The 24,283-nt window shown below is 40.8% G+C and overlaps 1 protein-coding gene across 1 annotated transcript in view; it reads left to right on the forward strand.

Moving 5' to 3' along the window:
* Positions 1 to 24,283, forward strand: part of DGKH (diacylglycerol kinase eta) — a 1,992,493-nt gene that overhangs the window by 1,604,322 nt on the left and 363,888 nt on the right. The gene's annotated exons all lie outside the window — the stretch shown is intronic.

Raw genomic sequence — 24,283 nt, forward strand, 5'->3', positions numbered from 1 at the left:
GAAATAAAATTAGCATTTTTATTTGTGATATCCAGATATCATCTCCACAGATTCCCATGCCTATAGAATTTGATTTACCAGTGACCAGAAAAGTTCAATGGGAATCACATCTTTTATTTCCCTTCCTATCATGATATTGACCTTCAACGAATACTTATAAAAGAATCACATTTCTTTACATCTTTTTTGTACTTATTTTATTACTCTAATTTCATTCACTCTTTACAAAAATGCATTTAGTCTTGATGAGACACAAGAACAATTCTATATATTGTATTTATCAAGTAAACATAGCATTTTAAAATACAAATTAAATCTAAATAATAAATCTACAACATTCTACCTAATCGGTCTAATTCCTTCAAAACATGACACAAATTCCATCTCGTACATCCTCCCATTAATCAGCACTCTGACATACCAATGTCTGTGCTGTTATCCTCTGATAGCAGCTCGGCCAGGATCATTGTTGGCTAGTCCTTTAACATATTACTAGTATATTAATTTCTGTGACTTACCTGAAATTAATTTCTCTTTGTTACAGAAATCCATAAAGGAATCTCACTCACTTTACACTTCAAGTTTTCTATATATTTTATCTAGTAGTCCAACCCAGCTGAAATCCTTACTAACTAAACTTGTGAAAACTTAGCCCTCATTAAGACGTTATAGTATTTTCATCAGATTTAATTATCCATTATATAGCAAAATCCAAACCATCTTTCTCTCTTTAACCCATATTAATATTAAAGACATAAAACTGCTAGGATTTTCACAATATTTACTAAAAAATCCTCTGGAATCCATAACATTTAGATTGATTTTTCTGATGATAGAAAATTCTAAGGTCTCTCTCTATATGTACATTTGGAGGAGCTCCTAAACATATTTGCCACTTAGCCTTAAGCCTCATGATGGCCTGTCTGTGCCTGCCTTTTTTTTTTTTTTTTTGCATCCATGCCTAGTAACCATCAGGCCTCCTCTATTGGAGTTGAACCAATGCATTTCCTCACCTCTGGGATTCCCCATTATAAGGATGAGCAACAATCAGAAGGACCATTCTGCAGGCAGCTATGGAAGTGGTTTCTGCTCCCACTGGCATCTCCAGCAATGAGGGCATTTCTATTTAAGGCTCTGTCCCCCACACACACACACACACACACACACACACACACTTGGCTGACATGATCACCAGCATCAGTATAGAACATTCCTGCACCTTCATGTGTATTTATGCTTCCATCCACATATTACTGAGGGCTACCATCACTGACTAGAGTTTGCCAAGCCCACCTTCCTGGTACTGACTGTCTTTAGTTTAATGCAAGCCTTCACTTGCATAGTGATAACTGGCAAAATTGGAAGCCACCTCTCTGTTTCTTCAACTTGCATGTACTGGTATCAGCTGCTCACTGTAGGCTTCCCCTTCCTGGCTTTTCCAGCACCTGAGACATATTCAAACCCAGAATATCTGAATCAAAGTCTGGCTTTTATCCCTCTCTGCTACAAATCCATTTAGGACCCTTATTATCCTATACTCAGGTAATTGCTCTCCTAAGTGCCACACTAACAGCAATCATTGCAATACCAGTGATAAATGCACCTGGGGAAATAGCACCCTAAATCCCTAATGCACTTTTCAAAATATATATATTAATTTTCACAATGGCAGTATCAGAGAGCCCTGATGCTTCATTTTAAATTACTCACCACAACCAGATTCCCTGCTTTCTTACCTAGTCAAGATGACAGATCTTGTTATGAAAATTGAGATATTATACAAGCATTTACTGTCTGCCAAGTCACCCAGTGCCATAGCAAACCCAATCAGTTGCTGTATTTAGGGTCAAATAGACCATTTTAAGGAATCATTTATAATAAGTTATGTTCCAGGTAGGCTCCTTAATGCACGGAGACTCCATGCACACGTCTTTATACATGCAGCTATCAAAATGCCCATGTCCAGTCTCTTGCAAATCCCCACCAGGAACCCAATGCCTCCTGCTGCAGCAGTGAAAGCATAAAGCTCTCAAATACCAGTTCAGAATTGTTTAACATAGTCTATACAATCACATTTCTCAACACGTCTCAATCCAGGTCCATAAATTACAGCCACTGAATGACCACACAGTTACAGTGAAATAAAAATGTTGAGTGTAAAACCATAAGTAGCCCTTCATATATCTACCAGTCCTGCTAATGTCAGAGTCACAGATGATTGTAGACAAGTCCTCTCACTATCACTTATAATAGATGTCTTATTTGGTGCTCTTGGGGTAAGCCTGCTTTTAGTAGTGGAAGTAATAGTACCATCAGTATAGTATTCTGCAGGCAGACAACACTTAGTATCCCATTGTGTGGGGGACAACAGACAAACATCATTCTGCATTTCACACTAATACCTGGGGCATGGCCAAAATTTTGGTCTTTTAACTCATTCACTCGAGAGCAGCTCAGGAAAAGCTGCCTGCTGAATTCCACCATAGGAACAACAGAGCAGCCTGAGCTCATTTTCAGAAAATCCATTTGTAATACTATACAGAAAACAAATGCTCATAACTCTTTAACTATAAGAGCTACACTAAAAATGTAGACGCGAAAGTTGTTCAGCAGACACTGACCTTTCCAACAGTGTAAATGTTGATAGTGCATATCAAAGTCATAATGAAATATTTGGCAAGGAATGCTGATATTGTGCAATTTTTTTAATTTTTTGGAAAAGCAAAGCACAATATCTTGGTCTATGTACCATGCAGACCCATACAATTTGAATTTAATTTGTTAGTATGAATGTCAGCTTTAAAATGATACTTTAACCATAACTGTGTGACACTCATTTCATGAGATATTCACAGAAATATGATTAATATATTATTTCTCATAATTGATAAATAAACAAAGCATAATATCTCATCACCTGTAACAGACAGAGCCTATATATCAGTGTAGAAGTTGTGCATCTGAATGTCAGCTTCAAAATGATGCATCATTTGTGCGATTACCATGCTCCCTCGCAAAGATATGGGCATAATAATGAGAAGTATTGTAAATGTATAATTTTCATATTCGTACAAGACTAAACAAACTGTGATATCTGTACATGTGTACAGTGCCTAGACACAGTTCTTTGACCATGATGTAAGGAGTAACACTGTCTTCAAAATGATGCATTACTTCACACAATGTGGTGCTCCCTTGCAAAGTTATTTACCAAAATATGAAAAAAATCATAATTTCCATAACCTAAGTCAGAAACAAACTTTGATATCTGCCTATGAGTACAACATACAGGTACCATTCTTTTACCATGTTAGAACTATAAATAATCTTTTCAAAATGAGGTTTTACTTAGCACATTCAGGTGCTCCCTTGCAAAATTATTTACCAAAATATGAAAAAAATTATAATTTCCATAACCATAAGTCTCAAACAAACTTTGATATCTGCACATGTGTCAAACATACTGGCACAATTCTTTTACCATATTAGAACCAGCAATACTGTCTTCAAAATGAGATATTACTTGGCACATTCAGATGCTCCCTTGCAAAGTTATTTACCAAAATATGAAAATAATCATAATTTCCATAACCATAAGTCTCAAACAAACTTTGATATCTGCACATGTGTCAAACTTACTGGCACAATTCTTTTACCGTATTAGAACCAGCAATACTGTCTTCAAAATGAGATATTACTTGGCACATTCAGATGCTCCCTTGCAAAGTTATTTACCAAAATATGAAAAAAAAAATCATAATTTCCATAACAGTTATTTGCCAAGCTCAGAGAAATAAATTTTACACAACACATTTCATAATAGTGTTTTACTTACTATACTGGTCCGACTTGGTCATGGGTGTTTTCCATTCTTCTCACAATCATGCATGGCTCTCCTCACACCATTATGGAGGTTGGTCAAGAAGAATGCAATGCCCTCCTCAGTTAGGTGAATGCCATCCCTTCTGAACCAGTGAACATCTTCCCTTCCAGTCTTACCTTATCTGAAATAAAGCATGGGTGGACACTGACTAGGGTGCACAGCCAGGGCACATGTAAATAGAAAAAGCAGGGTAAGGACCGCCGCTCCACTAATATGCCAAGGACAGGCATGGGGCTCCAGATGTTGGTTATCTGTAGTGTCCCATAGCTGTGCCGGCTGCCCACTCAGACTGCTGATACCACTATGGTCTCATGACCTCCTTCAGTGGCAGCAGTCTGCCTTACCTCTGCCTTTTCTCTTTACATGTGCCCATTCAGCAATGGACCTAAGGGATGAGGAACTGAAGTAACTCACTAATTGCTGTCCTGACCTTCATACATTTACTACTCTCACCTACATACGCTGACTACACCGGAAGGGAGGGAGACTGAGGGGAGAGCTACATCAAGGCAACATGTCAAAAGACCAAGACTGACCCAGGCTGTGTCTTTTTGCATGTTTTTGCAGTACATCACAGTGGCACACCCAAGCCCATGCTTACCGAGGACAGCAGCACTATGGGACTGTGCTGTAGAGTCTCCAGGTTCCCAAGTGCGATCCCGGTGGATCACAAGATCCATGCTGGCTGGGTATGCCCCCTGTGATGCACCCAGCAACACAATATTTGGCGATGGGACAGCGTAAGGTTTTTGGCTGCTCCCTTTCCAGTGACTCCCAGAACAGCAGAAGACAGTCTTACCTTATCTGAAATAAAGCTTGGGTGGACACTGACAAGGGTGCACAGCCAGGGCACATGTAAAGAGAAAAAGCAGGGTAAGGACCACTGCTCCACTAATATACCAAGGACAGGCATGGGGCTCCAGATGTTGGTTATCTGTAGTGTCCCATAGCTGTGCTGGCTGCCCACTCAGACTGCTGATACCACTATGGTCTCATGACCTCCTTCAGTGGCAGCAGTCTGCCTTACCTCTGCCTTTTCTCTTTACATGTGCCCATTCAGCAATGGACCTAAGGGATGAGGGACTGAAGTAACTCACTAATTGCTGTCCTGACCTTCATACATTTACTACTCTCACCTACATACGCTGACTACACCGGAAGGGAGGGAGACTGAGGGGAGAGCTACATCAAGGCAACATGTCAAAAGACCAAGACTGACCCAGGCTGTGTCTTTTTGCATGTTTTTGCAGTACATCAAAGTGGCACACCCAAGCCCATGCTTACCGAGGACAGCAGCACTATGGGACTGTGCTGTAGAGTCTCCAGGTTCCCAAGTGCGATCCCGGTGGATCACAAGATCCATGCTGGCTGGGTATGCCCCCTGTGATGCACCCACCAACCTAAGAGCAGTTGGCAAAACAAAAGTGAAGAGGGATCTTCCTGGCATTGGTGCTGAAGGGCTTGGCTGCTAACTGACATGGGGGCACAGAAAGAGCACATGTACACTGAAAATGCAGGTGAGGCACTCTGCTTTACCTCTGCCTGTTCCATTTACATGTGTCCTTTCTGCAATGGGCAGAAGGGAGGAGCTAATGTAAACCCTGTTGCCCTGACCTACATACACTGACTACACTTGAAGGGAGGGAGACTGAGTGGAAAGCCACATCAAGGCAGCATGGCAAAAGGCCTAGACTGACCCAGGCTGTGTTTTTTTGCATGTGTCCTTTGCCGGAGGGAACCATTACATCAGTGGCACACTCAAGGCCCACAGCACTATGGGAGAAATTTATGGCCATGGTACTCTCCAAAGCATTCAACACACAGGTTGACCTTGCAAGTTGGGCACCCCCATGATGGCTCAGCACGTTTACCCTTGCTGGCACAGTTTTTGCATCTTGATTTATGCCATTTCACTGGAAAGTGAGAGCCATGCTCAAATCTGCTCACAGCCTCTGGGACAGTAATCTCAGTGCATCGTTTCCTCTTTGTGTAACTGGCAAGTAGATGCAAGCCTAGGTTCCTTCGGAACTGTAACTGTGTTGCCGGAATAATACGTCCAGAACGTGATAGTTGCTGATGTCTGATACTTTCACGGAATATAATGAAAGCATTGACAATGGCCACATCCCATAAGAACCAGAACAAGTACAGCCACCATTTGAGGGCCTTTCTGGCACTGGGATACTGTGTCCTCAGCTGATCTGCTCCGTCCACCCCATTCATGTAACTGTTGTACATGTTTACAACTGGTGGACATGGCACTGATGTCTTTCTTCCATCACGCTTTCTTCTGTATGTGCTGGAGACTGGCAAGGTTGGGTTACAGTTAGTTGACAGGAGGAGTACTGGTTTGCTATCCTTCCATTCAGTAGCTAGCAGTGGTCCACTCTGCAATTGCTTGTAGTAGCCTCGAGCTGCTTTTCCAATGGCCTGTCTGTTGAATGTAAGAGGCCATCCTGACCTATTGGTGCGCATAGTTCCACAACAATATAGATCATCTTTCAGCAATTGCTGTGCTAGTGGAACAGAGGTAAAGAAGTTATCAAAGTAAATGTGATGCTTCTTGCCAATCAGTCCCCTAGTTAAGTCAACTACAACTCTGTGTGCGAGCCCAACCTCTGTATTCTGCTCCATTTTTCCAGTGTATACCTGGAATTCATGTACATACCCATTGGTTGAGTCTGCCAATACCCAAACCTTAATGCCATACCTCTCAGGCTTACCAGGCATAAACTGTCTAAATGTCAAGCATCCATGGAAGCCAACCATGGCTTCGTCTACAGCCACCTCACGATGCACATTGTAACGTGTCCTACATGCATGAAGTACTGCATCCAGTATTGGCTGTACGTGATGTAGCTTGTCATGACCCACAGCACCATGTGGTAGGCTCAGGCTGTTATCATTGCAGTGGAAGTACTGCTGAATTTTTCAAACCTATCTCTGGTCATGTACTCTGCTATTGGGAAGCGACCATATACATGGTGCATTTCCCAGTACTGCCTCAATTCAGGAACATGTACAATAGACATGTATATTCTGACACCTAGAAATGTGCGTATGTCTCCTGGGCACACAGGACTCCACCGCGTATCAACCTTGCCTGCTGCAGCCTGCCTCTGTGCAGCATAGTGATTGGTTTCATTAGCAATACAGGTGTATAGCTCCTCTGGGAACATCAAATTTAGGAAGTCCATCTCTGTGCTATCTGAGCCCAAGTGATCTATTGGTCCTACTGGCCCCACAAATTCCTCAATGTGTAAAGTTTGAAGATGCTTTTCCCACGTGATTTTACGTGGTGGGCATGCTCGGCGTACCTGACTGGGTCGCAAGGAACAGTTGGAAATGGGAAAGGCTGAAGGGTTGAGAGATGATGCTCTCTCAATGCCAGTAGCAACTGTACTGCTTGCAGTTGATAGTGAACTGTTGACACATGTTCCCTGCTGAGGCACACCCATATCAGTCTCTGACAAGGAGCTACTTGGACTCATATCTAGAGGATTATCTCCATCACAATCACCAAACTGTGGACTACTTCCCACATCATGCACAGTCGAAGGCACATCCACACCCTTATCAGCACTTGCAGTGCCATGCACTGTGGAGGACTGCATAGCTGTGTCAGTCAGACCAGGTGCTTTCGTGAACACAGATAAAGGCATGTCATCATCTGCGTCATACTCTGAATGCCCTTGGTGGCCATAGTGTGTGGCCAACTTGTGTGTGGGCACCTTCCTTAGGTGTGCAAGTGGCACGTCATCCTCACTGTCTTGGTCACTGTCATAATTACTGGTCAGGTCTGCTTTGGCAACTGGTAGTGGTCTTTCAGGAATGGCGGGCACAGGAGCATCATCCTTATCAGAGGCAATGGCCTTTTCACGCAGACGTGCGAGTGGAATGTCATCATCTGAGTCATAATCATCATCCTCACTCTGGTTGGCATTATGTGGTACATCAAGGTGCATACCATTGTCTGAACCACTGCTAGAACCATCACAGTCAGTTTCCTCACCCAACAGGTAAATGCTGCTTGCTTTCTCCTCAACAGATGGCATCTTTGGTGGTGGCTGTGTTGCTTTACACTTGAAATCACACCTGAAAAACACAATGCAATACAACATTCTGATGTAATATACCTGCAGAGAGGCACGTGAAAATCTGCACTTCTACTTACTAGCATAGCTAAATACTCTTTCACAGACATTAAATTAAGAAAAAAATAACAGATCAGTATAGCCTTTAGTAATTTAATTTAATTGAATCTAAAAAATGTTTGCACTACATGCATCTAAGCTTTACTTCTGATCTTCGTATCTAAACAAATGATAAATGTATTATAACCGCACCGTTCTGCTCACTCACATCAGCAACACTAGAAGTCACAATAGAAGTGACAATACTTTTAGGTGAGCTGGCTTTCTCTAAATTCAGGTAAAAAAATCTATTAAAAAAAGATTAAAAAAGATGCCCTGGTAAGATACTAACCAGCAACCATAATGCTCTGACTTTATTCACATTTCAGGGAGTCTAGAAATGAGCGTGTTTCTCTTGCAGCACAGAGTACACTCATGCCCAGTATAAATGCATAATTGTTTTCAATCATGAACAGCTAGTCACCTCTACAACAAAGGTGAGATATTGTACTAGACCTGATAATCAAAAACATGGGGACAAAGTGCTCCACACCGGAAGTATACCCCTCACTAGTGAGATCTGACCACAAACTAATCACCCTGGATATACAGATCCCTGGATATACAGATCCCACCTCCACCCACAACACAAGACTACAGTGAAAAACTTCTCAAAAGCCGACTTCACACTTCTTATAACTGAGATAGTATCCTTTAATCTGACTGGGCCAGTGGAAACCACATCCCACAATGCAGAATCCTTCACAAATGCTTTCTACGTGCATCTCCAAGAATGCATGGATCATGCAATCCCAAATAAAACCAAGACCCTCTCCACCAAGGGAAGGTGTCCTGACTGGTGGACCCCAGCCATAAACAAATTGTACAACAAAAGGAAGCTACTGCACGACAGAGCAAAATCCCATAAAGAGAAAGCATCTCTGATCAGCACTAGTAGAAAGCTATGTTCTCTCATAAAAAACATCCAAGGCCAACTTTGAGAGAAAATCGCTATGGACACTAAAGATAACCACAAGGCCTTCTTCAGCTATGTTAGAAACCTGGGTGGAAACCCTCAGATATGCTCAGAGTTAGTTCACAATGACAAAAAATACACTGAACCCACAGATATTGCCAACATTCTGGCACACCGGTTCAGTGCAAATATCTCACCTCCCTCACCCGCCAAAAGAAGAAATACTTATCCCAGCTGAATGTAACCTCCCTGTCATCTCAGATGTCTAGGTGAGAACCGCCCTCAGTAAAGCTAAAAAGACAGCATCAATGGGACCTGACGATATCCCAGGTTGCGTGCTACGTGAACTCCAAGAGGAGCTAAACCCGCATATAAAAATGCTATTTAACCTTAGCCTTACTACAGGATATGTACCTTAACACTGGCGTACAGCAGCAGTAGTCCCACTCCACAAAGGAGGCACCTGTACAGACCCTGGTAACTACCTCTCCATAACCTTAACCAGCCTGGTCTGCAAAGCTATGGAAAGAATTATGGAAGTCAGAGACATTGAGGACTTAGACACTTGATCCCACCCAGTTCAGCTTTGTAAAGGGCAGATCCTGCCTTTTGAACCTGGTTGACTTTTTCGAAACAGTCACTAGAGCCATTGAAGAGGGCAAAGCAGTCCATACAGCATACCTGGACTTGGCTAAAGCTTTCGTCACAATACCCCACTCGGGCATCATAGACAAGTTCAACAGCTTAAATGTAAATCCAGGATTTCCTGGGCACTTCTGTGTGCACACAACATCTATACAGTTACTATAACATGATTACTCAAGCAGTAGTAGCATGGCACAAAGCAGTAACAATTACAGTTAAAAAGTTGCACTGTAAACATCAAAACCATGTCACAGTATCTAGTACATGTCAAAACCATGCCAGTTGAGCTTCCTCCGTAATAGTCCAGATGCCATTTAGGAACATTTCCTGGTTCCAACAGGAAAAATTCATAAACAAACACCTTGCGTGCAGGTGGGAAATTGCATCAGATTATAAATTGCATCAGATTATCTGTCGAGTAGCCATTCATTATATTCCGGGTGCAGGTGTAATAACACATAGCAATTACCAAGGCTGTTAGGACAAAGATCATAGTAATTCATTTGGCACAACTGTGATGTTACAAAGTACTGGACGTCCCTACAAAATGAAAAGACAACACAATCACTGTCAAGGAGGCTGGCAAGAGACCTACAACAACAGTGAAGGAGCTGCAGGAATTTCTGAAAAAGTACTGGTTGTGTACTACTTGTGACACCAATATCCCATATTCTCCATATGTCTGGACTATAGGGTAGGTAGGGTTGGACAGAAGCCTTTTCTAACATAGAAAAAAATGCAGGCCAGGCTACAATCCGTGAAACAAGATATCAAGTCTCCCAGAAGCATGTGGGAAAGTGTGTTGTGGTCTGGTGAGAGCAGGTTTTAATTTTTTGGGCACATTCAAGAAGTTACGTTTGGCACAAAAACACCACTTTCTCATCACCAAAAGAACAACATTGTCACGGTGAAGCATGGTCATGGCAGTATCATGCTTTGGGGTTGCTTTTCGCTGGAATTGGGGGTTTAGTCAAGGTGGAGCGAATTATGAATAGTTCCACATACCAGTCTCTGCAAAGAAAACTGATCTCAAATTGCAACTGTAGTAGTAAAGTAGTAAATAAGTGTAGTACAGAAAAGGCACTGGTGTAGATTCATGACTTATACCATTATGGGAAGATTCCAAAAGCAAAAAAATAATGCTTTCATTCTACACACGTATGGTTGGACTGCATCTCGCTGCGTACAGTTCTTGAGACAACATAAAGAAAGAGATATCAGGTACCTTGAAGGAATGCAGAAGAAAGCTACCAGAAAAGTGATGTACAATGGAAGGTAAGGGATATGGTCAAAGACTATAGGAACTACAGATCTTCTCATATGAGACACAAGGAAGCAGGGCTGGAAGACTTGATACTAGTGCACAGAATCATGCTGGAAAGTGAAAAGTTCACTGACAGGACTCGAACTCCCCTACAGCAGCTTACAGAGACTAAATAAATACTGTAGATAGCCATTTAACACTTCAGCTTTATGCGAGCAAGCTATATGAAAGAACTAATCCAACAAAATCATTCAGTGTGTACAGCAAAGTCTCAAACAATCCCCAGTATCCCCAGAAAAGTGAAAGAACTAATCCAACAAAATCATTCAGTGTGTACAGCAAAGTCTCAAACAATCCCCAGTATCCCCAGAAAAGCAAGCCATCACAAAAGTCTATTTGGAATAATTGATTAACAGAATTTACAAGAAGACAAACTGAAAGAGTGTCTAACTTAGTATTATGACAAATAAAGGCACTTTAAATTAATCTAATGCCAAACACCAAACATTATTACAATCATATAATGCCCAATACCATGCCCAAACTGAAAAAAAATACAATTTCTATTATGTTAACTAAAAATATAAAGTAGACAATGAAGGCCATGTATAAAAGCAGTTCAAGATCCTATAACACCATATCATCAGTAATCAAATTATTAATTAATGACCTATCTGCGGAAGTATTTATAAGCAAGCAAAAAGTGATTACAACAGACAACTACAATGACCACCTTTACTACATAAAGGTACTCATCTCAAAAAATTAGCACATCTACTACGCAAATGAAGTTACCCCCCCTTTCTGACCTGCTTATACAAAAAACTGCAACAATTAAAATTATACCACAACTGATATACTGGTGTACTCCTCATAAGTAGCAGTAATAACTAGGAAACCTCATTACTTACAGAACGGTAGCTTCCCATTTGCTAATTTTGCCACATGTGAAGAAAAATAAAGCCTGTATACAATAGCTACAGTCCCATATGATATGAGCCACTTTTATGTCATTATGGGACTACAGAACATTACCAAGAATAACAATAATAAGAAAACCAGTAAATGTTAAGTTGTCAATCTCGCCTTCATTCTTGCTGGATGGGTTCGGAGCCGATCCTCGTGTTTATTCTGATGTCACAGAGCTTCCAATAACCAGTGTTTTTTTTTTGTTCCAAAACATCTTTGGGGCATGTACCAATCCAGTCAGCCTAGATGACAACATACATTCCAAATGACCAAACAGTTGGTAATGGAGATCTAAACTTTGCTATTGGCATTTCATGCATTAATCTGGTTGAGCCAGAAAATGGTGTACTGCTGGGTCACCCATCCACCCAGTGAATAAAGAAAAATAGCATGCATTTACTTTACTTCAGCAACAAACTATACATACATTTCAGGGAAGACCCTAACTATCCATACAAAGCACTGCAACTGCAAGTAAACCACCAACAGGTTATTACAGAACAAGCACAACAGATCACAGAAAGTTTGAAACCACTCCTATTCTACAAGATTACCAAGAGGTCTATTATGGGCATTTAAAATGAAAAGAAACACTAATGTCCTATACTGCATGCTCCCAACTGCTTCACTTATCAATTATCATTATAAAACATTAAAGATTCATAATACAAAACCAATGATAATAATGCATACATCTCACTTTCTTAGTGTGATTAATCTGGACACATTCTGCTCTTATTAACTTACAAATTTGATAAGACTAACAGGTTTTATATTAGCATACATTTTCTGAAGGGCCTGAAGTCTTGCCTCAAGCAAAACCGATTTTTACCAGTCACCAATCAGTAGTATCCACGTCCCTTGCAAAAAATACACCTCAATATATGGCACTTTATTTTCAAGATGATAACCACAGAAAATGGAAATTCAGCCACATAGGAAAATAAAAGAACAAACAATAGTGGGTGCAGGTTCTTTGTCGGCCCTCCACAAATTATTACCATAAACACAAGAAAATCCTGGTACTCACTATCAATGCTCCTACTACCCACCAGGCAAAAAAAAAAAAAACGCCAACAATTGAAGAACACCTCAATGTCTAACAGCCTTGAAAACTTAAAAAAATAACAGTGAACAGGTGGCAAAATGACTCTGTCTTGAAACCTCACTATCCACCAACAATGCAGCCTCACACACAAACTACTTAGCTATAAAAAGATTTCGATCCCAACTGCCTGAATGTGTCTATATATGTATATATATATATATATATATATATATATATATATATATATATATATATATATATATATATATATATATATATATATATCTCCCCAGCTACTTTACACCCTACTTAGCTCACCAAACAGATCTCACTCACCAAGGGAGGTATATATTTAATGATAAATAAAAGAGAAAGACTATAATAAATAACACAACAGAATGACTTCATAGTTCAAAAGCAAAGGAAATAATTTACCACCGCAGTGCAGAATAGTCTCAAATAAATACAACACATGAGTTTGGATATTGTCATTGCCTTAGTTAAAAAAAAATTATGATTTTCTGTCAAATGAGAGGATGCAAGGCAGTCAATAATAATATATACTCAAATTATTCATAAAGTACACCACAAAGCCTCTTATTCTAGCCACTGTCTCAAGAAAAACAGCAATTGAAGATGTAATGTCTACAATTTTCCTCCTAGACTGCTGATATTTCTTGAAATTTTATTCATGACATATGAAAGTAGTGTGGAGGGGGTGGGGGTGTATTGCAATCACTGCAAGTGGAGAAAGAGCCAAATGTTAGTCGTGCATTCATCAATGTGATAACGACTTCTGCTTATGTGAATAACAGTGACAGCTGCTGACAGTTTTACCTGAAAAGTGACAATGACTCAGCGCTATATTGTAACTGCACTGTGCTAATGACTTGCAAAGTTATGCATGGTGCACTGTGCTAATGACTTGCAAAGTTATGCATGCCCAGACACAGGTGATAATTGTTGACATTCATTACATTACCTTCTGCAGGTGTTATGCAACAGTCACAATCTGTTATAAGGCCATAGTCAAATAGTACAACACTTACATATTGCTTACCTATTGCTATATTGCTATATATTATCTGTTATAAGGCCATAGTCAAAGAGTACAACACTTACATATTGCCGTGCCCTTCGTACCACCTACATTCCACGCGACTGACAAAGCCAGGAGAAATGCATAAGAATATGGCAGCTCCATGCTGTCAGGACTTGTACTAGGTTTCTGTGACCCTACTTTCATATTTTGTAAATATCATAATTATTTGTATTATTTCTAGAGCTTTTCTCCTCAGGTGTCCACTGAAAATGGGCCCCTGGCTCAACTGGACTAACCTGGTTAACAAAATGTCAATAAAAGTTTTTTTTTTTTTGTTTGTACGTCAGTCCCTGGACAATCACGTGTGTAAGTATCATCACCTACAAAACCTGCAATACATTCAAATTGAGCATAATGAAAAGTGAGCTGGATATAGTCTTTGTAAAAAATCAGTCCCAAAAAATATTATAGCTATTAAGTATCTCCATTTTTACAGAGCAAGCCTTTTCAAATTTAAAGTTTGCTGTCTCAATATGCAACATACATAACTGAAATTAAATTCACGAAACATCCCCTTCTACATGATTAAACCAATCTTGTTTATACACTTGAAAATAAAGGTAATATCTCATTAGGATCCACTTGAAACCCTGATCTTGCACATACTAACAAATTGGCAAACATATTTCCTTCCCCTTTACCCACCACACAAGGCACCACAACTACATCCTTTCCATCCTCCATTATAACATCTCAAGGAAAAATCTTTTATAGCTCCATATTTAGTGACGTAACCACAATGACCAGTATCAAAAAAACACCACCTCAGTGAATTCAGTCAAATCCAGTTGCAGCAGAAGGAAAACAAAGAGGGTGGGGGACAAACCTTAAAGCTGTACTATTTTTGTCTAGAACAAGGTGGCATTGGCAAATCTCCCTATATCACAGTTTCTGTAGGGTGATTAATGCATGTTTATAACCCTGTGGGGGCTTGTACCATCTGTCTGACTCTTGGAGCTCTATCTTACCCAAATTAATAAAATGGGAAAAAAAGCTTCATCAGCAGATAAAATAACATCCAACATTGACCACTGTGTACAGCACTTAGAAATTCCACAAGAAAGTTTTAAGACTGCAACCTAAACACTTAAAATCATGTTTACATGTCAAAGTCTCACCCTAGGTTTGTCTAACAGCATTTTAACACGTCATTATTCATTATACAAGAATTCTACAATATACCAAGTAGCTCTCCGACTACATATTTGCTAATGATTTCCTGCCATGTTTTATCAGAGACTTGGGTGAGCTCCAAAGCCAACATTAATCTTTTTCTGTCTGGTGTTAGAACACTGTCCCAAGGTTTTCTAAATGTTATCCTCTAACTTGCATTTTCTGAAAACATCATTATGTCAGTAAATAGTGCCTATTTCTAAGAGACCCGTTTAAAAAAAAAAAAGGAACAACTCAACTTCTAAGCAGTGCTGTAATGAAGGAAGTCCCTGCAAATGCAAGTAACATAGTTAATGTGAGGCAATACTTTTTAAAGGTATTAATTCTGAAACAGTCTACAAGCAAAATAACATGCCAAGTACTGATAGTGTAGAATACCAGCTTTATAATAATACATATAATCCGATTATTTAAATGTGAATCTATTCTTGTCACATTTCAAGGGCTTTAATGTACCTTAAATTTAAAAACAATGATATTTATGTAAAATCTAAACCTGATAAAGAAAAGGAATGTATTATAATGGGGGTTGGGTGTAATATAAGCCACGGACATGTTAAAACCTGATGTTCAACTGAATACAGAATCATGAGGCTACTCTACCTTGTCAGCTAACTGGCTTTAGCGAAAACAGTTTCAACTCGTTATCGGAAATACGATTCGAAAAAACGGCTAAATCTAATTCCGTCATTAGTTTCCTCATCATGCACACAAAAGACACCGCATAATTCTCCTACGTTGATTAATCCACCGATCCTTAGCGGCTCCGTCATCAAACAGTTACTAACGCAAATTGCTAGAACTTAAAATGCCATTCAGCCTTCAAGATAGTAAGTACACCTGCATGGGGATACCTAGCAAGTCGAGACATTGCCCATTCCCGCTCACAATTACAAAGACAAGACAATATTCCTTTTAGGTGTGCAAAAATAGGGGGCTATGGCCATATGAATGGGACTCATGCTTCAATTTTAGGCAACTTATTTAAAAAAAAAAAAAAAACGCAAGTTTAAAAAGGGGCTGGCTGGCGCCCGTGCACCCATGCCTAAATCCGTATTACAGTAAAAAACAGGTACAGGAAAAACTGTACAGGAAAAAACAAGTACAGTACCTCACAAATTTGGTTGGGAACGGCAGAAAGAGAAGGTAGTTGCTGAGCTGAGCTGACCGGGAACTCGAAACTGCAGTGGCTGAACGGGAACTCCTCGTAGTGCCTATATGGAGGTCCGTGAATTCCTTGACTGTAAAATAGAGGATCCAGTAGCAGGTAAAATCTCCAGTTCTTCGCAAAAAGAAGGAAATACCTGCTGCTGGACCCACTATTTATTAGGGGCGAACAAAAGAAGCTTGGGTATGGGGTGGAGGTGTTATGCAAGTGGTGGCTCGGAATGCAAGAATCCGATTGGCTGCCACCACTTGCTTAGCAAGAACTTTTTAAAATGCTTTTTCTGCAAAAACTTCAATGTGACCTTAATGTTAAAACACACTGAATCGTAACTAGATATGATAAATTACATATTTAGTTACGATTTCAGAGTGTTTTACATTAAGTTGCACTAAAAATTAGCAGTACACTTTCTCTCGCTTGTAGAAGCACTCGGGGGGAATGGCTTGAAAACTGTATCTTCTCATGGCGCGCTCGGCCTTAAAGGCACAGGCACCATGAGAAGGCACTCGGGGTGAATGAGTTAAGTAAGTACACTAGCCCTACAGCACACAACTACTGTCCTTTTATCCAGGGTCAGTGAGTCAGTTTAAACCTGTCTAGCACAGTCATCCTAAAAGTGAACTATATATTTTTTTTAATTATATTCCTTTCTTAACTGTATGAGCCAACTAGGCCTAAGTGCCTGTTTTTAGTGAAAGCTTGGAATTACTTACAGTGGTCAAGGGAGTTGTCTTGAGTCATGTTCTACAAGTAGAAACCGAAGGAATCAAACTTAACACCATAGGAATGAAGCTTGTTAGCAGCTTGTTGCTTTAACCTTCTGTACTTTGTGTATCTCACAACTTTCTGACAAGAGTGGAAAATATCTGTTTTGTTGCCACTTTCAACAAGTAAGGGTGGAATAATTGAATATCTGCAAGTCAAAACCAGAAATCATGTTTGGAAATGAAGTGAGTAGGCCTGTTTTGTAGGGTCTATATTAAATTGTCGACAGTTCACAATGTCGACACTGAAATATTCTACACCAAAATGTCGAACTACGAATATAGCAAACGGCCATATGACCGATTTCTTTCCAACATAGTATATAGTAGTTTATATGTGCCATTGTTGTTTGGCCAACTGATTTCTTTCCATTGGAAAGAAATCGGTTATATGGCTGGTCGTTCGCTATTTTTGTAGTTCGACATTTTGGTGTTGAACATTTCAGAGTCGACATTGTGAGCTGTCGACATTTTAATATACACCCGTTTTGGATGCACACTGTATTTCAGATGCTCTCACGGGTTTATAGATTCATAAGTGTTTACTAGGTTAATGACCACAAGGGCCTTTTTAAGCCTAGCCATGCATCCCAAATCTCTGACAAGTTCTGGTACATATGATAAGTGTAAGCAGGGGCTTGGGAGATGAACCATTTACAAGCTGTCTGTATCCATTAGAGACATAAGTGCCAAGCCAGAGAAGAATTTTCTGTTCCCCATCCAATTGTCCAAGTTATACTTGAATTGGGTTAAGTAGGAACTCTGCTTTACATGGATGGGAGCCTATTCCATAGACAGGTTAGTCTCTGGGATACATACGTGTCTCCCCAGCAAGTCCTATTTAAATCACAGGCAAGGTTTAAGTCTTTAGAATGGGTAATTCTGATGCTGTTTGTTTTGCAGATATGCAGGAGGCCCATCAGAGTGGGGTCTGCCGATGCCTTGCCAGGCATAGATTCCCCCCCCCCCCTCAACAGCCTGTAAGAAACCGAATACAGGGAGAGGGCCTTGAGGCAGTCTGCATAGGACATGTTACTTATGCCTTGTATTCTTTTAATAAGGAACATCTGTGGATGTTCCAATTGCTGGCTGGACATGCCTGGTTAGGTACATACCAAAGGGGGCATTGTAATCAATGATAGTCTGACGAATGGCGAATGCAGTGGAACAATGACTTTTTGGACCTAGATGCCATACATTTGTTTATAAGTTGTGCAACATAGAATAAGTTCCTCTTTACTGTAGATACTTGATAGTCAAAGGCTAGATTACTGTCTACTGTGTCCCTAAGTCCCTGACTACTGGGTCAACTCTAAGGAGTGTGTTTTCAGTATGATAGTTACTGGGGGAGGATGACATCCTGTAGTCACTGGGAGTTCCCTGGGTCACTTCCAGAACTCATATTTTCTGTCACTAAAAACAGATTCCAGCCTTTACACTGCAAGCCAGTGACTAGAGAACACCATTGTCTGTACCTTGGCTTAAGTATTCAAGGAATAAGTATGGATGCTAGCCAATACTCTCCAAGTCTGCAAATCCGATTAAGAGGAAAAAGAACATCCTGAAGTATTTGTGGCAGCTGTGATGCTAAAATAGTTTAAGAACTCATTTCCTGCAAATAGTTGCTATTTGCAAAGTTTTAGAAGAGGGAAATCAGTTACAAAACTCCAAGGAGGATAATAAAGAAAGGAGCAAGCCTGAATCTCAAAGGAAGGTTTTGGCCCTTTCCTTGTTGGCTGACCACTCCATTAAGTGCAGTTACGATGCAGGCAATGCTTTTCCTAGGGCTGCTGCATTTGTTTATGCTCTGAGGTGGTACTCTTGGCTTCATCTTCAAGCTTTACCTGATGACCTTAAGGGCAAATTATTAGATGCTGCTCTGATTAATAAAAATCTTTTTTCCTCTGCTGCTGCTGAACTTTTTTAATCCCTCCAGGATAAGAGTAAGGCCTTGCAGGAGTTGAAACATATTTTTGTTTCTCCTGTCCTTAAGTCTCAGAGGAATGACCCTTCCAAATCTGACTTTGTTCACAGGCAGTGTCACCCTCCATCCATCCATCCTCGACCCCTTTTTCCCATTTTGCACATAGGGTCAGGGTGTCTCTTCAGCAGTGACAATCATTTCGAGCCAAGGTTTACACTGCCATGTCACCCTCAACCCAAGGGTAAAAACAGTTCTAGACATGTACCTCCAGCTAAGTCTACTCAGACCCATGTTTCTCAGATGCTTCCTTTTCAGGACAAAGCAGGTTCCATCTGACAATTTGTTTCCCCTTTCCCTCAGCCAGGTTCCCTTGTCACTTCATCTTTACCTGTACCTTCCAAAGTGGTTAAGGGTCACACAAGACTCTTGGGTTCTGTTCATTATCTGACAGAGTTATTTCATAATGTGGAAATCTCTTCCTCCCTTTCTGGGCATCCCTCAACCTCTTTGGTAACAGCTTCCTTTCTTTCCAGATGTGCTTCATGCTCTTTTGGCCAGGGTACCATTCAAGTTGTGCCTCCTGCCCAGGCAGAGAAAGATTTTTATTCCAGCATGTTTCTGGTCCTCAGGAAGGAGGGCACCTGGAAACCAATTCTGAATCTTTCTCACCTCAGCACCTTTGTAAAGGTCCCCTCTTTTTGGATATTGCCCTATCAAATTTTGTTGCCTCTTCTTCTTCCTCGGGCATTTCTGGTATCCCTAGATCTCAAGTATGCCTACCTTCACATCACCATCCATCCCCTTTTCAGGAACGTTTTAAATTTCTCTGTTTATTCTTTGTATATTCAATTCTCTCCTATGCCCTTTGGACTCTATACTGCCCCAAGGGCATTCACCAAATGCCTTGCTTCTGTCATTGCCTTTGTAGGATAAGAGGGCTGCAGATCTTTTCCTGTTTGAACAACCTACTTATTCAGGTCTCATCTCCTGAGGTTCTGCTTCAGGACCTCCACTTTATTGTTTCCTTGCTGCAAAGTCTGGGGTTCACTGTAAACTTTCAAAAATCAGTATTGGTTCCTTCTCAGGATCATGTTCTCGGGTGCAGGATCCAGACCATTCCAATGCTGGCATCCCTGCCTTCCCCCAAGGTTCTCTCTCTGATTGTCTTTTTCCAGTCTCTTCTTCCTCTGGCTTCAGTCACAACCACGGACTTTCTCAGGTTCCTCAGGTTTATGGCTTCCAGCATTCCTATGCTGCCTCTAGCCAGGCTCCTTCAGTGGTACCTCAAGTCAGTGCAGCATCAACTCTGCCATCCCATGGATTTCCTAATTTCCTTCCTTCCCTGTCTCAAGTTCAAGCTTCAGTGATGGATTCATCAACTTTCTCTCAACCCGGGGCTTCCTTTACAACCTCCAGTCCCAACTCAAGAGCTCTTTTCAGATGATGCCTTGAACAGGGGGTGAGAAACTTCCTTACATGATCTAAAGGTCCAGGATCTCTGGCCACCTCATCAGAGGTCAGATCACATCAACATCTATGAGATGACATATCTTCTTGTAGCTCTTCAGGCCTTTCATAGCTTCTTTCTTTTTGGGCCATCTCCAAGTTTTCATAGACAGTACCACAGTGATGTGGTGTGTAAACAAGCAAGGGGGGATGGAGTCCTACCTTCTTTGCAGGCTCGCTCTTCAGATCTGATATCTAGATGTCCAGTAGCAAGTGACTCTTCAGTCAGTCTGCATTCCTTCCGAGCAGAATATAGTGGCAGACTCTTTGAGCAGATCCAGTACAGAGGCAAATGAATGGATGCTTCAGAGAGATGTGTTTCTGGACATTGTCCATCTGTGGGGTATTCCTCAGGTAGATTTTTTTGCCACCCCTCTGAACAGACACCTTCCTCTATTCTGTTCCAGAGTCCCAAATCCTCTGGCTTGGAAGGTGGATGCCCTATCTTTTCCTTGAAGTGGATGTTTCTGTATGCCTTGCCTCCTCTTCCTCTGCTTCTCAGAGTCCTGCAGAAGATCAAGCAAGACTCCCCCAAAATCATGATGGTGACTCCTTTTTGGCCCAGACAACATTGGTTCCCCCTTCTTTTTCAGTTGGCCAGGGGCAATCACCACAAGCTACTTCACCAAGCGGACTTTCTCACACAAGACAAGAGGACTGTTATCCATCCCCACTTGTCTACTCTTCAACCGACACTGTGGGTGATGGAGTTTTGATCCCTTTTAGGCACTTCTTTTTTGAGGACATGCTTCTGGTCCTCCAGGAGGCCAGGAAACCCACAACCAGGAAACGTATTTGTCCAAATGGAAAAGATTTTCTGTCTGGTGCCTCTCATAACCAGTATCCCATTTCTGCTCAGATTCCTATGGTTCTCTCTTATTTGTGTAATCTGCTCTGTGCTGGTTTTTCATATTCTTCAGTACAAGCTCATTTATCAGCAATTTCTGCACATCTCCCCTTGACTCCTCCTCTGGCCACTAGGTTTGAGATCAAACCAATTCTTAAAGATGTCCTTCATATCAGGCCTCCCAGGAAGCCTATTCCACCTTCCGAGGACCTCAGTTTTGTTCTTGAAAAATTGATTCAGACTCCTTTTGAGTCTGCTGCTTCAGCTTCCTTGAAACATTGTACTTGGAAGACTGTTCTTCTTTTGGCCCTTACTTTAGCTAAGGGAATATCTGTGTTTCAAGCTGTCATGGCGGTTCCTGCATTTTTATTTTTTTCACAGGAACAAGGTGTCTTTCATACTAATCCTTCTTTTATGTCCAAGGTGGTCAATGAGTTCTCTCTTAATCAGTATATTAATTGCCTTCCTTTTTTTCCTTCTCCAAAGTCTGCCAGTGAGAAGGTTCTTCACACCTTGGATTTGCATAGACAGCTCAGATATTATTTGGATAAGACTAAGGCTATTCACAAATCTGAGCATCGTTTTTTTCCTTTCATCCCAAGTCTTTGGGATTTGAAGTTTCTAAACAGACCATCTCTTCCTGGATTTCAAAGTCAATTTCCTATTCTTTCCATGGTAAATATCTTTCCTCTTCTGTAAAAGCTCATTCTACCAAGGCTGTTGCTGTTTCTAGTACCTTTTTCAAGGGGTTGGATACCAGTTCCATCCTTGAGGCTGCTACTTGGACTTCTGTCTATACCTTCACTAAGCATTACAAGTTAGATTTATTTCCAGAGCAAGAACTGCCTTTGCCATGGCTGTCCTGCATGGGTTTCTAATGGGATCTTCAGTACCTTCCTCTTCCCAGGTTTCCTCTTGAGCTTTTGTACCCTCCCTTACGTAAGGAATACTGCAACAATAATATGGCAGGACATAGCAGGAAATGATATACCCATAATAGTTACATACACATCCATCTATCATTATTTATATACGTATATATGTATATTTTATGAGTTCTGTAATTCTGCTTGGCTGTTCACGTAGTTGATAGCTTTCCTACCCGTTCCATTTCATGAACAGGAAAGTGGATTGACATTGGTGCAAGATTGCTATAATACCGGAGTTGGAGAAAATACCCTTTCCCTGTTATTGTATGATCTTAGATTTGGTATAGATAAATATTATGTGGTGTGGTGGTACAACCCAAAAATGAGGGGTACAATAAGGGTTTTCCCCCTGCAAAAAAAATATTTTCGTATCTGCATGCTCTGCATTATATGACCAATCTTTTGTGATCAATCTTTTTTGGCAATGTTTTGTGCACCATTCTGCTCTTAAGTAGAGTAACTTCAGTAGTTCATATCTCTTTCTTTTTCTATATATACATAGATATATATGTATGTCATGAATGTTAAATTCTTAAACCACAAAAACAAGTTGACCATTCATAATACCAGCTAAACAAATAACTGAATCTTCTCCCATCCGCTATGTGTAGTAATGCGTGCTAAACTTAACTCTTATCCTAATCCAGCCCTTGTCCCTAAGCCTAAATGTGCACTTTGCCTTAAATAAAAAACCTCTCCCTAACACTACCACTATGTAAGACAGCTTAGAAACTCACTACACATGCATGCACACACACACACACACACACACACACACACACACACACACACACACACACACACACACACACCAGTAAATCTCTCCCCTTATCTCACCCATAATCTAATCTTAACCCACACATACTTGTGCATACACTAACTCTAATTCCTTACATGAGCGTTGCTCTAACCCTAAAAAACACACACACACTTGCACTTACACTACATCTATCCACTTACTTAACCCCTAATCTATTTGTAACAGACGCACACACTCACACAAACTTCCAGCACTACCTAAAACCCAATAAACCCTTGTCAGCCAATTTTCTCTAAATCCAGAGCTGGCTTTGCCACTGCAGTCTTGCAGGGCCTTATAGCTGGTCCTAATGCTATCTAAATTCCTCCTCCCTACCATAGCTTTGGGAAAATGTAATGACTGCAACATTGAAACATGAAGAACATAGTACAGTTGTGTACACGTACCATAAATGTAGATGTTCGAGTGTTTTCACTGTTGCAGTCATTACATTTGGGTTATCTGCTTGCAGGTAGCCTTCAGTCGGCCTGATTAACAAAGTCTTGGGTACTGCGTCAGTTGCTGTCCCTTCTTCCATGATGTCAGGTCATCAGGGGTATAAAACATGCAGCCGATGCCATTACATCAGTTTTTTTTCCCCAGATGTCAGGTGCCCCCTAATGGGGAGCTATTAAATATAGAAGTACAATGATATACCTCCAACAAAAAAGCAAATATACCAAAAAGGCTTTTAGGCATAGTAAAGGAAAGTAGAGGTATAGCCAAAAGAAGTTAGGGGGCTGGAGGGAGGGTATCCAGGACTGCAACAGTGAATACACTCGAACATCTACATTTATGGTACGTGTACACAACTGTACTATGTTCTTCATGTTTCAATGTTGCAGTCATTACATTTGGCTAGATTCCCAAAGCTATGGTAGGGAGGAGGAATTTAGATAGCATTAGGACCAGCTATAAGGCCCTGCAAGACTGCAGTGGCAAAGCCAGCTCTGGATTTAGAGAAAATTGGCAAATGATAATGCTTGGTGAAAGTATGTATAGAATTCCAGGTAGCAGCTTCTAGGATGTCCCTGGTAGGGACACCTCTGAGAAAGGCTGTAGAGGTAGATGCAGCCCTGGTGGAGTGAGGTCTGATCCCCCAGGGGATATGTTTTCCATGGTGCTTATAGCAGAAATTAATGCAATGGCCTAT

The sequence above is a fragment of the Protopterus annectens genome, chromosome 5.part0, assembly GCF_019279795.1.
Source record: "Protopterus annectens isolate FY-2018-M chromosome 5.part0, PAN1.0, whole genome shotgun sequence".
Lineage (NCBI taxonomy): Eukaryota > Metazoa > Chordata > Ceratodontiformes > Protopteridae > Protopterus > Protopterus annectens.